Genomic DNA, 14,678 nt, shown 5'->3' with positions numbered 1-14,678 from the left:
TGAGTTTTCGAGTATGTTCAAGCCATCAAAAATGCGACTAATTCTCCTGAATAATCAAACAAAAAGCAATAAGGCCTTCGCACTGTCGGTGCTCGCGCCCTAATGATAAAAGATTCCTTACCAAATGATAATCTGGGACCCAAGTTCACCTTGTTTCATTGTTGTAAATTAAACACTTTCTGAAGGCTTCACAAATTTAACTAGGGGAGTCTGTGAACCCACCACAGACACTTGGAAGAAGATTTTATATGATAATTTCACCAATTTAGATGGTTGTTTACAGCTGAAACATTCTGATGAGAGATCAGCTTTAAAAACATGGAGGTTCCTCAAAAACAGTTTTGCTGATTTGAATCCAAGTGAACACACTGCAACTTGCTATGTGTGACAGCTTTAGCTAAAGGCCTGGACTAGAAATGTAAAAACACACAATGGCTCCAGTTGTGGCGATGCATCAAAGACAAAATTTCAAGGTTCAAGTCCAGAGCAAAACGGCTCTGAAATCGAAGTGAAAAAATATCATGTTACAGCACTCCCTGCAAAATTGATGACTTGTGGGATGTGAAGTGAAGGAAGTCAACGTGGAGTCTATTTTTTATTTTTTTTGGTGCTATTTCCTCTCACTTATTCACACTGTGCTGTGGAACCATGCATCCAACAGGGCTGGATGGAAATATAAAACTGCACTACATTTCACTTAGAAGCTTTTTTCTCTAAGTATTGACAGGAAAGATGAACATTGCTGATGCTTTTATTCATAGAGTGGAGCTAATGTAGCAGATATGGATACAGTCTACCACATCATGCACACTCATGCCTGGTTCATGTTCTATGGAGAATCGACACTGATGTGGGCATTCAACTGTGTCTGTTACCAAAATGCTAGTCGGCAAATGCCACTAGAAAAAAGTGCTGATGCACTGTATGAATGTGTGAGTGAATGGTTGAATGGCAATAAACTGTCATCAAGCAGAAAACAGTATATAAATAAAAAACATTTACATATAAAGAACTGACATGACGTATAAATTCTGCTGCAGAAATGATGCAGTACTACAAAGTTTTGACATCTTTGCCAGTGTCTTCTACGTGTATGGCACCTCTTTTCCTCCTCAGATATTTGTATTATTTTTGTTAAATTTTCATTTGTGGTGTAAGTAACATCATCAACATGTCCACTCGCTCACATGAATTTCCTGCTGTATTCTAAAAAACGGGCTCTCTCTGGAGCAACTGACTCGGACATTTGTGTTCTCACACATAGCCTCTCTGGAACATTTCAGGAAAATGTCCGCACTTCAGAGCATGTCTGAAAGCAGCTTTACACTGAAATTACTGCAACACAGAAATGAGAGAAGACGTCAGGTTACGTCGTCCCCTGCGCTGCGGCTGTGGTGTCCCTTATTTCCCGTATTTCATTGCCTAAAGATTAGATTACACAGCTTCTGCATGCCTACTGCATTGATTTAAAAAAGTAGGTATATATTGGCTCTCAGCGTCTGAGAGTGTTCATTTTAAGACACAGAAGAGCACTAAGAGCAGGTAGAGTATGTGTTTGATAGTCTGCACGGTTTGAAGCACTATCACGCCTGAGTGAGTCTGCATCGAAAAGATAGCATTAACTAGGATATCTGTGAATACAGATGCTACAGATGTGCTTATGCTGACTACCTCACATTATGGAACTGCATGTGTGTGTGTGTGTGTGTGTGTGTGTGTGTGTGTGTGTGTGTGTGTGTGTGTGTGTGTGTAGGGGGGTGGGTGCCGGCACACTGTGTGCATTGTGTTTGTGTTGAGTTAGCACAGATGAAAGACTGATAATCAAAGAGCGGTTTGATCAGCTGCATGCAGAGTGTGAATGTGTGACTGTAGAAGATGAATGTGAAAGACTGTGATCGTGCTTTGTGTCGTGTCCTTCTGAAAACTCCCGACACAATGTTCAAGTCCTCAAAAAAATAGTGTTTGAAATCCCCCTTTAAAGCTGCTAGGTGAAACCACTCATCAACTTTCATGCACCTGAGTGCATGATTTCCTTTATTAGCATACAATTAATGATTTGCTAACCAGCGGCACGACATCAAGCAATTCAAATGCATCAAGTTAATGTCATCGACTTTCCTTTCACATGGTGATTGGAATTCGCTTCCCGTCATAATTACCTCAGACTGAAGCGGAACTGAGCACAGCATTTGACTTTAAACAACCTATTGCAAATTAATGGAAACGTCAAAAAAAAAACAACTCCCATGAGAGCTTGCAGTGTAACATCTTAGCCTCCCTCCCTGCTGCCTCCCCCCCAGTACCCTGCTCTTTCATGTCTCTCTCCTGGGAGACTGTGCAGGCCTTCAAATCTCCATCTCAAGCTTTCATCCCTATTGTAGCTCTCACTCAACCCCCATCCCCCACCAACCAAACCACACACCACCGCCCGGTCCATGTCGGCTGTCCAGGCGTGGTCGGCTTCTAATTCTTTGATCGGCACTCTGATCTCTCCCAACAGTGCCAGGGGGCTCCAGCTGATTACAGATGAAATGGATCTGATTTGGACCTTGACTGCGAGCCAAACACCTGCTCAGACCTGAGGTAGCCGTAGAAGAGGAGAGGGCGAGATGAAACCGGAGAGACTGACGTCCAGTTAATGAGATGGCGAGATCATCTGTGCTTTGGGATTTGTAGTGGTGGACTCGCGCCTGATGGAAGCGGATCAAGATTAAACATTTGGGGGGTGGATGTGATATGGAGTTACAGTATTTCACAACTAATCTGAGAAAAAAGCTTCATCGATACCAGAGACTCGATTTGATGGGTATGAAGATATTTGATGCAGCTACCAGGAACAGTCTGGACATAATCCAAGGATAAAATGATGACCTAATAATTTCAACAAGTCTGTGATCAGATATTAAAGCAGCACCAACAAAAATGTATTTTAACAATGGTTTCAGATGACTGCATGTAATTTGAAAGGGCTGGCTCGTAGCGAGAAACACGTTATCTTGCCTTCAGCTATGCAGCGTTTTATCATCTTTCTGCAAATGTTTTAATTTGACAGTGTGTAACTTGAATGTTTTGGTCCACTCTCTCTGCTCTCAAGCTCCTATTATGTATTTGTCACAGAATTACCATTTAAAGATCACAGACATCTGGACTGGACTTTGGGCTGATTGGTCGGTTGAACATCTGCTTCCTTGTTACTGGTTATATGTGGTTATTCTCTGTCATTACATGGCATACACATGCAATTCAAAGACATTCAGGTCTATGAGAGTTTATCAGTCAATAGCTGCTTGATCCTTTAACCTGATTGAAGATACCAGTGTATTCATTTATGTGACATTAAAGAAATGTGCCTACTGCAGAAAGTCAACAATAATCAGGTTACTTACTGGATGTGCAGATACACTGTGTTTTTCCTCTCTCTCAGCCTCTCCATCCCCATGTCTCCCTCTTCCTTTTACTCTGGTTGACTTTCTGTTTCTGATAACCACACAAGTGCGGTGAGAAAATGGAAAACTCACGTGCACACTAGCTGGGTTGACTTGCTTGCCCCTGTGTGCAGGCCCGGGGGATGCTGGGATAGCACTCTGACAAGTCATTGATGCACATATATGAGTGCACATGTGTTTGCGTGTGAGTGTGAGGGTGCAGGCACCAGTCCATAATCACTGTGTAGTCATGGGTCGATCAGCCTTGCTAAAGGCAACAAACTGGCTTCTGAACTTAGAAACACACAAATCCATTCAGACTAAGGCTATCCTTTGTACACATTTACTGACTGGATATAGACACTACACACACACAATGCAATGCATGCATTTGCACAAACACACACACAGACATATATGAATGAGCATCATACAGGCACATACACTGTGCGCACACACAAAACATTAAAGGAATGTTTGATCACATGTTTTGTGCACACATCCTCAATCTCAACACATATATGTTGAAACCAGGGCATGGATCAAATATAATCTTTTGCTCCGCCAGCCAGATCCAGAAAAACAAAAAAGCAGAAAAACTTTCTCTGTTGTATTTCAGAGCTCGTTAAAAAGTATTCACCACTGTATGTTTTAGCTCCGTAATCAGCTCTGAATATTAGAAATGGTCGTATCGATGCCTACGGGCACCCGACGCACTGTCTCACATTGGAACAACAACCGCTGGGCGTGTGATTGCGAAACACTATGCCACCAACGCCCACGCACACACTATCTCCCTCTCGCTTCAGTTTCTCTCCCCGGATGCCAGTCACTGAAACACACGCAGTGTATTCTGGCTTGAGGAGACCGCCTACTATGCTCCTTGGGGGGCTAATTGTCCAGTATAGCACTCTTTCACTTTAACCTCCCACTCTCTCTGTCCTCTCCCCTCTGCGCTCTACGAGCTGTTCTTTTGGGTCAAGTTCAGGAGTTCACGCTGAGCCCAGGGCCCTGGATCCCAGTAAGGTGCCACAGGGCAGAAAGGTTACACCTAGCTGGACTCCTATAGAAACAGCCCACACACCTCAGTGGCAGAAAGGTGGGGGGAGAGGGGGAGGTTACACTGACAGAGAGATGAAAAGAATGTCAGAAGCAACAGAGGAAAAACAGGACTGAAAGGAAGAGAGAGACAGCCGACTGTAGTGTAAATGTTGAGGGTCTGAGAGACTTTGTGGGCTGAAGCTTTCATGGTCTTTTATTCAGGGATATAAAATACTGATGTTATAATGTATATTCATCTGTTTTTCTAGTTCTATGGCTTTTCAAGGAGCCTTGGAGGAGGCAAAAGTTGTTTCATAGTCTCATGTTCAATATGCTGTCTGAACATATGAAACAGCCCATCTGCACCACTGGCCCATATTGATACTCTTTCTGAGTGCATCAACTCTCAGTGCTGCTGTTTTCAGTTCATTTAACTCCATCCAATACCCCAACCACCCTCACTTTTTAGATTTATCTGACTTCAGAGCGTTTCTCTCACTAAGTTGCTCATGTTCATCAGAGGTTGTGAATGTAAGGCTCAGCTGTGGGGTTTGTGAGTTCAGGACAGTGTTTTTCAAGCTAACACAGATAAGAGCAGAGAGATACACCCAAAATAAAATGCGTAGTATTCTTGAAGTAAATGGACAAAACTTAGTTAGTAGTAATAGTTAGTAACCTTGAACATATACACAAAAACAAGTAAGGGTCGTATTGTACTGAAGCATAATTTCAGTTTATTACAGCTTGGGTCATTTTGTAAATCAGACAAGGATATGAAGATAAAGGGCCAAACGATCCAAACTAGGAAGTAGAAAACAAATTTACAACCTTTTTATCCAAAGTGTCTGTTGTAAACCATCCAAATTGCAAGCCAGTCGAGTGGTTCAACGTTAACTTAGCGTAACTTTATATTTCCTGCACAGTAAGAGCTCATAATAGACATTTTAGGGATGCTCACTTTCTCATTATTCTCTAAATCCAATTGAGATCTTTTCTCTCCATCCTATTGTGCCTCATCTTAATCTTCGCTGAATATTCATTTACTACGCAAGTACATTGAGAGCAACGCCAGAGTCAGTTGTCCATTCAAGTGTGTATGTTTTGTCAAATATCACACATATTAGATAAAGGTTTTTAGCCTTCAGTAAAAATGCTATACATTTAACAGTGGCAGTCAAGTTAACAAACTCAGTAATGTTAAAAGTTTTCTGTATTAACAATTATAAACTTGTAGTCACATGGGACCATCCAAGGCCACAACAGCACAAGCTCTGCTGATGAATTCAACTTTTCATTTGCAATGACTGAACTCCTCTCTCAAAATGTCAGGCAGGTAATGGCAGTCTCATCAACTTTTGCATGCAGCTAATAATGTTATTATGAGAAATTGTCTTTCTGTCAACACTGAACTCTGAATCCTTGTTCATCTCTCTCAATACCACTTTTTATTAGTTCACTTTTTATTCACAAGCCCTGGAAAGGTTGGCTGCAGAGGAAAATTGCAAGAGACACTAACAAAGAAGGTGCCCTTCAGCAAGGCACTTAACCCAGCTACATTAAACATCCCAGTGACTGAGAGGGGTCAGGAGACAACAGAAGAGTTGATCCTCCAGTACTGGGAAGTTCCCAGTGGCAAGCAGCAGCAGACTGTGGTTCTACTGGGCAGATCCCAGGTATGAATTTGTATAACTGTATCAAATGCAAAGCAGGACTTTCCTGACAGAGTGTGTGCACACTCAGCAGAGGCAAATCCTTTCCTGGATGTATAAATGTATTAGAAAATTTGCAAACGACAGCTATCTGATCAGTTGGCGAAATCAACAGTCATCAGCTGAAAATGCTTCTGGCAGACTTACAGTGCAGTCAGATATTTGTTAAAGACAGAGGAGAAGTGAAAGGGGAGAGCAGTGAGACGAGAGTGCACTAACACAGGGTCTATTAGAGCCTGATTGGGCCCATTAGGTGGGAAAGGTGATACGCAAGCCATGAGCAGCGATCCTTCGGCCCGGCTCTACATTAACCACTGCCTGCTCTCTACTTTGTTGAACACACGGGCTGATCGATAGCAATGATGAGGAAGAAAAGGAGGGAAGGTGGTGGCGAGACGAGGAGCAGCGAAAAGGGGTCCAGGTTTACGGGAAGATAAGCCGGGATCAATAGAGAGTCAAGAGCTGCTGCTGCGTGGAGAGGGAGAAGATGGGGGAATGCAGGAAGAAGACGGTTCCAATACGTTCACCTCATCAAAGCTGATGTTGGGGAACCAGTGTGTATGTGTGTGTGAATGTCACAGGGTACTTAAGAGTTTATATGTCTATGACATTGAAAAAGTTATATACTGCTCAGAATCTGAAGAAGTTCTCTAAATGTAGACCGGAGGCTAAGGTGGAGGTTCAAGAGACCAAGAACAGGTTTTGTGAGGCCACCAAAATCTAACCGGTTAGTTTAGTCTAAGTGAACATTTGTAGAAAATTTTAAAAGATTCTCTCGATTTAGATCAAATGTTCATGAGCAAAAAAAAAAGGTTTTATAGTGTCACTTCAGCCTTGACCTTTGACCAACAAATACTAATCACTCCATCTTTGAGTCCAAGTGAATTTCTGTTGCAAATTTGAAAGGCTTCCCTGGAGGTGTTCCTGAGGTGTCGCGTTCACAAGGCAAAAAACATGTTTTGTCAGGTCACGATGATCTTGAGCTTTGGCAACCGAATTCAAATCAGAACAATGGGATGGACAGACTGACAACCTGGCTGTCACCGGCGCAGAGGCATTGAATTGGCCATCATCAGCACAAACATAAAAAGAGCTACTAATGGCTGGGTAAAAAAAACAGAGGGGCAATTCCCTTGACTCTAATGGCTGATATAGTAAATTCAGCAAATTCGACCATTAAAACAGAGACATACCAGTTGTTCTTAGTTTCTCTTTTAAACTGAAATGCTGTTGGAAATCACAAATTATTTCCAGTTACTTATATTTACTTGTTATTCCCCTCGCTGCACTGACAGACATTAAATGTGAAAATCCATTACAGGAAGTGTTGAGTTTCACTGACAGTTGCTACTGAGCGATCGGAAAATGCCAAACTGCATGCGGCTGAAAGAAAAAGTAAATTAAAAAAGTAATTCTGTTACGTGAGACAAACAGAGAGGGCAGTCTGTTGTAGTTCTAGTAGAATTTCTGTTGTGTAAAAGTATATGTATATATTTATGAGGACCACAGGTAAACATGGAGGAGGAATTATGTTTGCATTACAGCACACAGAAAATTCAATTCGATGACAGGGAGATGGTCACTGAAATATGATCAAAATGTGCAGGTTTGTGTTGGTGTGTATGAATATCACAATTCTTGCTTTGTGTGTGTGTGTGTGTGTGTGTCGGGGGGGGGGGGGGTGCATGTTAACTGCTGCCCATTTATGTCCAAATACCTGAATCCGCTTCATCTATGTGCATAACCTCAACCTCTATCTTTCTTGCTTTTCCTCTTCCTCCCTCTCTCTATGGCTCTCTCCATCTTTCTCCTCTCACTGTCATATCCTGCAACCCCCACCTCCCCTCACCTCCACCACTCCCTCCCCCAAACCTTCCTGGTGTCTGTGATGGCAGCCTGTCAAAGGAGAGCTATTTATGATCGGCAACCAATATCCTCGCAGAGATAAACGCGCACTGTGAAAAACACAGATAGAAATGTGCGAGACAGACAGAGAGAGGGGGAGAATTATTAGAGAGAACGAGACACGAGTGAATTGTGACGAGAGACAGAAACACACATGATGAAAGAAAAAAACATGGATTGAGGAGAAGAGCAGTGTTGCCTGAGGCTGTTTTTTCTCGCCTTTCTGTTTACGTGTGTCAATGTGTGTGTGTGTGTGTGTGTGTGTGTGTGTGTGTGTGTGTGTGTGTGTGTGTGTGTGTGTGTGTGTGTGTGTGCATCCCTCTCCTTCCCACATGTCTCTGTATTCTGTGGGTGAAAGTTGGGATACAAATGACTTTTTTCATCCGAGGCAATTTACTAAAGTCTGATGAAGCTCCTGGCCGCTCGATCAAACAGACAACTGATTGTAAATGAGAGAGCCCTTCATCACAGACTTCAAACAAAAGATGGCCACCTACTAACCCCCTCCCCCCCTCATACACACACACACACACACCCACGCACACGCATACATATCACACAAAGTGATATCCAGTGTCCTACGATGACAAGGGCATAGGTTTGGTGTCAGAAGTAAAGGCAGCATGGCTGTTGATACTATATTATAGATGCTGCCATCAAAGTACATGGGCTCTGATAGATTCTTCAGGTAATGTAATCTTTCTGTTAGTTGAAATGCTGAATACATAATAACTCTTGGTTATTACTGCTGCATTTAGATATTTTCTAAAAAGAGCACCGTCCATTATTGGCATTAAGGGGTTATTCTGGTATTTATCAATCTGGGCCATACGTTTATCAACATGGCTCTGTAAGTGAATGGTACTTGCCGGCAGTGGCTACCATGTAATATTATGAGGCAACTGCGACAGTTCACGAAATGTCCACTAAAAGTTCTTTTTTTCACTAATAAAAGGCTCTAATTGTTATCCTGGGTCTTTGCTAAGAGATAAGATGTCTCACTCTCACTTGAGCAGCAGCTAATTGGACCTCCTCTGCTTTTTGCCGCTCTCTTTTTGTCCTCGTTCGCTCTTCAATTCGTAAGAGCTATTCGTCCATATAGTCTACAAACTCCTCTCTCAAACTCTCTCTCTCACTCACTTTTTCCTCAATACATTATGTTCTCAGGTATTTTTTCAAGTAATGTCTGCAGATCCTCTGACTTATCACTGGCAAGATCAGACGCTGGCTTTGGCAAGGATATAGCCCCCGCTGGTTTCTCTGTAGTACCTTCCCCTTGGCCATACCAATTGGATTGGACCGACAACCCCAGAAACCACCATTTACAGGATTAGTGCAGCCTGTGTGTAGCCTGAGAGGTAAAACCAAGGGCAGAAAAGGCTACTGTGTATACCACTTACTGCTACTTAGAAAATTTGTTGTGAGCGCGCGGAAATAACTGAAGTACAACTTTTATCAACATCTCTCATCTGGATTGAGGCAGCGGGGTTGTCGGACACTGGTTACTGGAGATTTTAGTGAGTAAATCAAACCAAAACTATAAAAGCAGAAATTATAGCCTTGTCCTTTGGCGAAAATCACAAGCTTAATTTTCTGTAAACCTAAACTGGAAATTATGTGCGTGGTCATTTCCCATTTCTTCTTCTCCTCTTTCTTGTTTGTGTTCCACTTCTATGCTTCAGGCGAACTCTGGCCACCTCACTTGAACTCACACATGCACAATCTGAAAAAGGTGTGATCGACCCAGATACACACTATACACACACACACTCTCACACCTTCAGCATCTTTCTTAACAAAATGCCTTGATATCTGAAATCCAATATCCCATCCAAATTGAACCTCTTCTCTCATTTTCCCTCCTTTTGTTTGCTTTTTCTGAACTCTCAGCTCATGTGTCTCTCTGCTCTTTCTCTTGCACCGGAATAATTTCTTTTTAGGAGCACCTGAAAATATCTGCAATTTCCACATCCTGTTTTGACAAGCGCCGCCCCTCATGAGAGGTTTCCCTTTTCCCCCCTCATATTCACTTTCTTATTTCTTTTGATTCTTTGCACATTTTACATGCCTCAACCTAACCATTCCCTTCTCGCTTCTGTTCCACTCTCTAATTCGCTCTGCCAGTCGTGCCGTTTGCAGAAGAAGGTTTCAGACCAGGCAGAATAGATGCTGCTCTGTTTTTCTCCTCCGCCCTCTGTTCTGTTTCCACTTTCTTACTTGTTTTTCTCTTCTCCTCCCTCGCGCCTCTCTGTGCTTTCTTCTTAATCTCCTCTTCAGTAGTTGTTTTTCGCTTCTGTCTTCCTTGTGAATGTTGAATGGAGGCACGCAACTCAGATGAAGGTCACATTGGGCTAAAGAAGGAGACGAAGAGAAGAAAAGAGGGTTGATGAGTGATGGGAATGGAAGTGTGTGTGTGTGTGTGTGTGTGTGTGTGTGTGTGTGTGTGTGTGTGTGTGTGTGTGTGTGTGTGTGTGTTGTGTGTGTGTATCTGTGCACTTCTATGTGCATACATGAGATTGTCTGCTTCAGTCATATTATTGTGTATTACAGACAACAACTGCACACATATCCAAACATAAATCATACAAGCACAATCATTTACATATTCACAGATTTGATATCCACCCTCCATCGGCATAGGGGTGAGTAGATAATGAGTGAATTTTCATTTTTGGGTGAACAATCCCTTTGAAAATATGCAATCGTTCACATACAAAATCACATACATACGCAAAAAAGTTATAATCCTGGTCAGACCAGAATGTAGAAGAAAATATGTGGTTGTACGAACCCTCTCAGCTGGCTAGTTGGTGAACTACTATAGCTACCAAGTCAACTGCTGACAGTACAGTACAATCACAACAAAGGGAAGAGTATTTCATTTTTTGTTGTGTTTTTTAAAGCTAACAAAGTAATTGTTGTTTAACTTTATTACAATACAAAAAAGTTTTTAAGTAAGTGCTGTAGCTGACACCAGCTTTACAATATGGACAATAAAGTGCTGAAATGAGCTGCATGGTGGAACAAAGGTCAGCCCAGACGTGACAGCATGACTTTCAGCAAATCAAATCACGTGACGTTCATAAGAATGAGAGATTACATTTAGTGCTGCTCTGCTTAAGAAGGCAAATAAACTTTCACCAGTATCTGGTGTTATGTCTTTTCTCCCTTATGATTTGTTTAGCTACCGTCTTATTTATGTGGTAATACAAACTCAACCATATATCTGGGCCAAGGCCCAACACTTCCCAGAAATTCAGACAAGCTGCACAAAGTTAAACAGACTCATAGATCTCAGTTCCCTCAATATGCCTGTGAAATCTGTGAATATGTCACTGTATCTCACAATTCTTGGATCCGTCCCCTGATCTGGATTGGCACCAACATTTAATGGGGTCCTCCCTGATCCACACCACATCCTTCCACCAAGTTTGAATCAAATCTGTTAAGTTATTTTTGTGTAACAAACACACCAACAAAAAAATGGACAGAGGTGAAAACATAACCTCCTTGGTGGAGGTAATTAGGTTCGAAATGTTATGCTCTTTACTCAATTTGACCAAATATGTAGTATATCGGGAAAACATATTTATATCTTCTGTGAACTTACTCCCCTCTAGCATTTTGTTTTTCATTCAAAGAGTTGCCAAAGAAAGAAATCAGCTCTCTGAGGGAGATAACTCTGCAGGCCAACCCATTAGTTAACAGTTCAGAAAGTTTACACTAAACATGAATCGAAACCACAACTGTGTGAAAAAACATTCCTCATTTGTGAAGCCGAATTTGACACAGGCTGATCCAACATGGCTAACAAGCAACGATATGTTCCTCCAGTTTGGCCTCTGCAGCTCTCTGTTCCTCTGATGGTTTTCTGTTGCTATGGCATTAACACAGTTAAGTTTACCAGAACTGAGCCTAATGTGAAAAATGTGCCTGGGTTTACTGTGGAATTATACACATGAAAACACACTCTCTGACGTACCAGGCCTCACATATCTCATCGCAATCACACACCTCAGTGCTCCAGGCTCACGTTCATTGGATTCCATGGTTCACACTGCAGATCACATAACTAACTGCCAAGTCCGAGCCAATGTGTGTGTGTGTTTGTGTGTGTGTGTGTGTGTGTGTTATGTTCAAGTTTGTGTCTGGAGGCTAAGATTCATGTCAGCATCAGTGGCTCACTAATCACACTGAGAGTGCCGAGGGCCAAGCGGGTCCTGTCGGTAATATATGGGCTGGCTAGTGTTACACACAGGGAGCATACAAAGGCAAAACCAGAACCTCTGACACCATCACAGTTCATTCACTGCTGTCAATAAAGTAGACACTGGAAACTCAGTTACACTCTGTGCACACAGCACTGCACGATATCGACTGGAAAAGCTGTGATGTTCATCAGACTTTATTGACTCAATGCTAATACACACACAAAAACATTGTGTAGAACCCTCCAACTTCCTGTAGCAATTAAAGTAGAGGAAAAGACCTGTTTTATTTTAGTGACAAGGCAGTTTTCAAACAATCCAACACATATTTAACAGTTTATTTAACCTAAGAAGTAGCAAAATGACCCATAAAGGATAATTTAATCCTTCATGGTTTTCATTTGGCAGGACCATATGAAACCTGCTGTTGACTTGTTTTTCTAGAAGGAGACAACACCCTAAGCTTGGATAAATCCTGTTGCAAGAAAATATAAAAAGCAGGTTACGTAAACCTCTGAAACAATTTGATGGCTGGGTCTCTAAAATTGAGTTACTTTAATTAAATGTGCTGGAAAGTGAATTTTAGACCTAATCAAGGCCGTCATCTGAGCGAGCGCATGTGTGTAAGTGTGTAAAAATCTTCTGGTAGAGCACTTAACCCGACGGTGTGCATCTCCACCTGGGACTGAACCGGCCATACGTCTACTGAAGCCTGAACAGCAGCAGAATAACTTTAAAGGCTGTTAGGAAAAATGTCTCTCTCCAAAATGAAATATACTGCTGCTACTGAGGCCACTGGCTGGGACATCCACACACACACACACTCACTCTCACTCACGCACACACACACACACTCACTCTCACTCACGCACACACACACACGCACACATGTGCAACTATGTGACAGCGCGGCAGCTTACTGGCCATCTCTGGTAGAATTTTCCTAAATAAGTAAGTCATCCAGACCTCAGCTTTCCATTGGCTTCATCCAGGAGAACACAGCAGCCAAATCTCTGCAAGGCGCCACACACACACGCACACACCCACACGCACACACACACGCGCACACGCACACACACACACGTAAATATGGATGTCTGCAGACAGCTTAGTGCACACACACATATACTCAATAAATAAACATTTGAGCTACACACACAAGACACACGAGGCCAAAAGGCAGAAAAGGGCTGGTGTGGATGAGGAGGAAAAGGGGTGAGGGGGTATCTTGTTAAAAAAGCAGGATTTCAAAAACACCTGCACACACAAATACACACTCATACATGCACACACACACAACTCCAGCTGCTGGCTGCCTGCGTTGCGTGTTTGACAGGCAGCACAGTGAGTGGCTGTGTGGACGCCGGCCAGCCGCTTGTGAGTCAGCAATGACTAACAGTTTAAACCTACACTCTCTGAGCTAATCGCCTGCATGCTTATTGTATGTGTGTGGGGGTGGATGTGTCGTACACCCACGTGTGGGAGCATGGCAGAGTGTGTACTAATGACGAAGTGTGTGTTGATGCACGCTGTCTCTACATGAGCCTTCCCCATCAGGCCCAATTGTGGCAACCCAGGCCTTTAATTGCTTTGCACCAAATTTGACATTGTCTAAGCTGACAGCACCCTGATGAGCCGAATAAAAGTGGAGCAACGATGTAACCGTCACTTCCTCCAATCTGCCTCGACAAGAGCACAACTCCACGTTCCGTTTGATCTCTGCACAAGACAACGCAATAGGATGCTAATCACACGCAAAGGCCCGAGCTTTGAGCCTTTGCCAAAGTGTGTTGGTCTGCCTCGTAAGAGTGAGTGCATGTGTGTGTGTGTCTGTGCCAGTAATGGCAGCTCTAATCAGCGGCAGGATTGGAAGAGGCATGTGGCAATAAAGCCCAACAAAATGCCTGCCAGTCCCTATTAGAGGCGAGCACTCGTGAAAATCTGGCCGACGACGCACACATATAGATAAACACACACACACTCCATCTTGCTGGACATCTGGCCAAGGTCAGAGCTAGATGTTAGGAATGAACGCCAACTGCCAGCCCCCCTATCACTCCACCCACAGCAGTAACACACCCACCACCGCGTACCCCTTTCAAAACCCCAAAAGGTTGAGCTGGGAAGCTTGACTTTACAGTCTTTGTCCTCCAGAGTGATTTATTCGTAAACTCTGACCCCTCTAAGTGCAGCCCATTACTAGTGGGTTGTGATTTACAAGCTAAAATTAGAGTGGGCCACCGTTCGCAGGGCCCATTATCAGCACCGCCGCATGACAGAGTCTATTCTCACTGAGATCCCTCATGAGAGTCGTCAATCCGCGCTCAACTGAAGGATCGATTATTCAGTGTTCCACAGAAATGACTGATATACAGCTGACAGTGTAGCAT

At 42.9% G+C, this 14,678-nt stretch overlaps 1 protein-coding gene across 2 annotated transcripts in view; it reads right to left on the bottom strand.

Annotated features, from left to right (window-relative positions):
- sema4c (sema domain, immunoglobulin domain (Ig), transmembrane domain (TM) and short cytoplasmic domain, (semaphorin) 4C) overlaps positions 1-14,678 on the bottom strand; it is a 102,775-nt gene that overhangs the window by 59,263 nt on the left and 28,834 nt on the right. The window contains exon 2 of one of the 2 annotated variants that reach the window (XM_034595644.1): positions 10,298-10,431. The exons of the other annotated variant lie outside the window; for it this stretch is intronic. The gene's annotated coding sequence lies outside the window, so the exon portion shown is untranslated. The remainder of the gene's footprint in view (positions 1-10,297; positions 10,432-14,678) is intronic. 2 annotated transcript variants of the gene reach the window in all.

The sequence above is a fragment of the Hippoglossus hippoglossus genome, chromosome 9 (genome assembly GCF_009819705.1).
Source record: "Hippoglossus hippoglossus isolate fHipHip1 chromosome 9, fHipHip1.pri, whole genome shotgun sequence".
NCBI classification, from domain to species: Eukaryota; Metazoa; Chordata; class Actinopteri; order Pleuronectiformes; family Pleuronectidae; genus Hippoglossus; species Hippoglossus hippoglossus.
The sequence above is the reverse complement of the archived record's forward strand: the minus strand, read 5'-3'. Positions and strand labels throughout refer to the sequence as shown.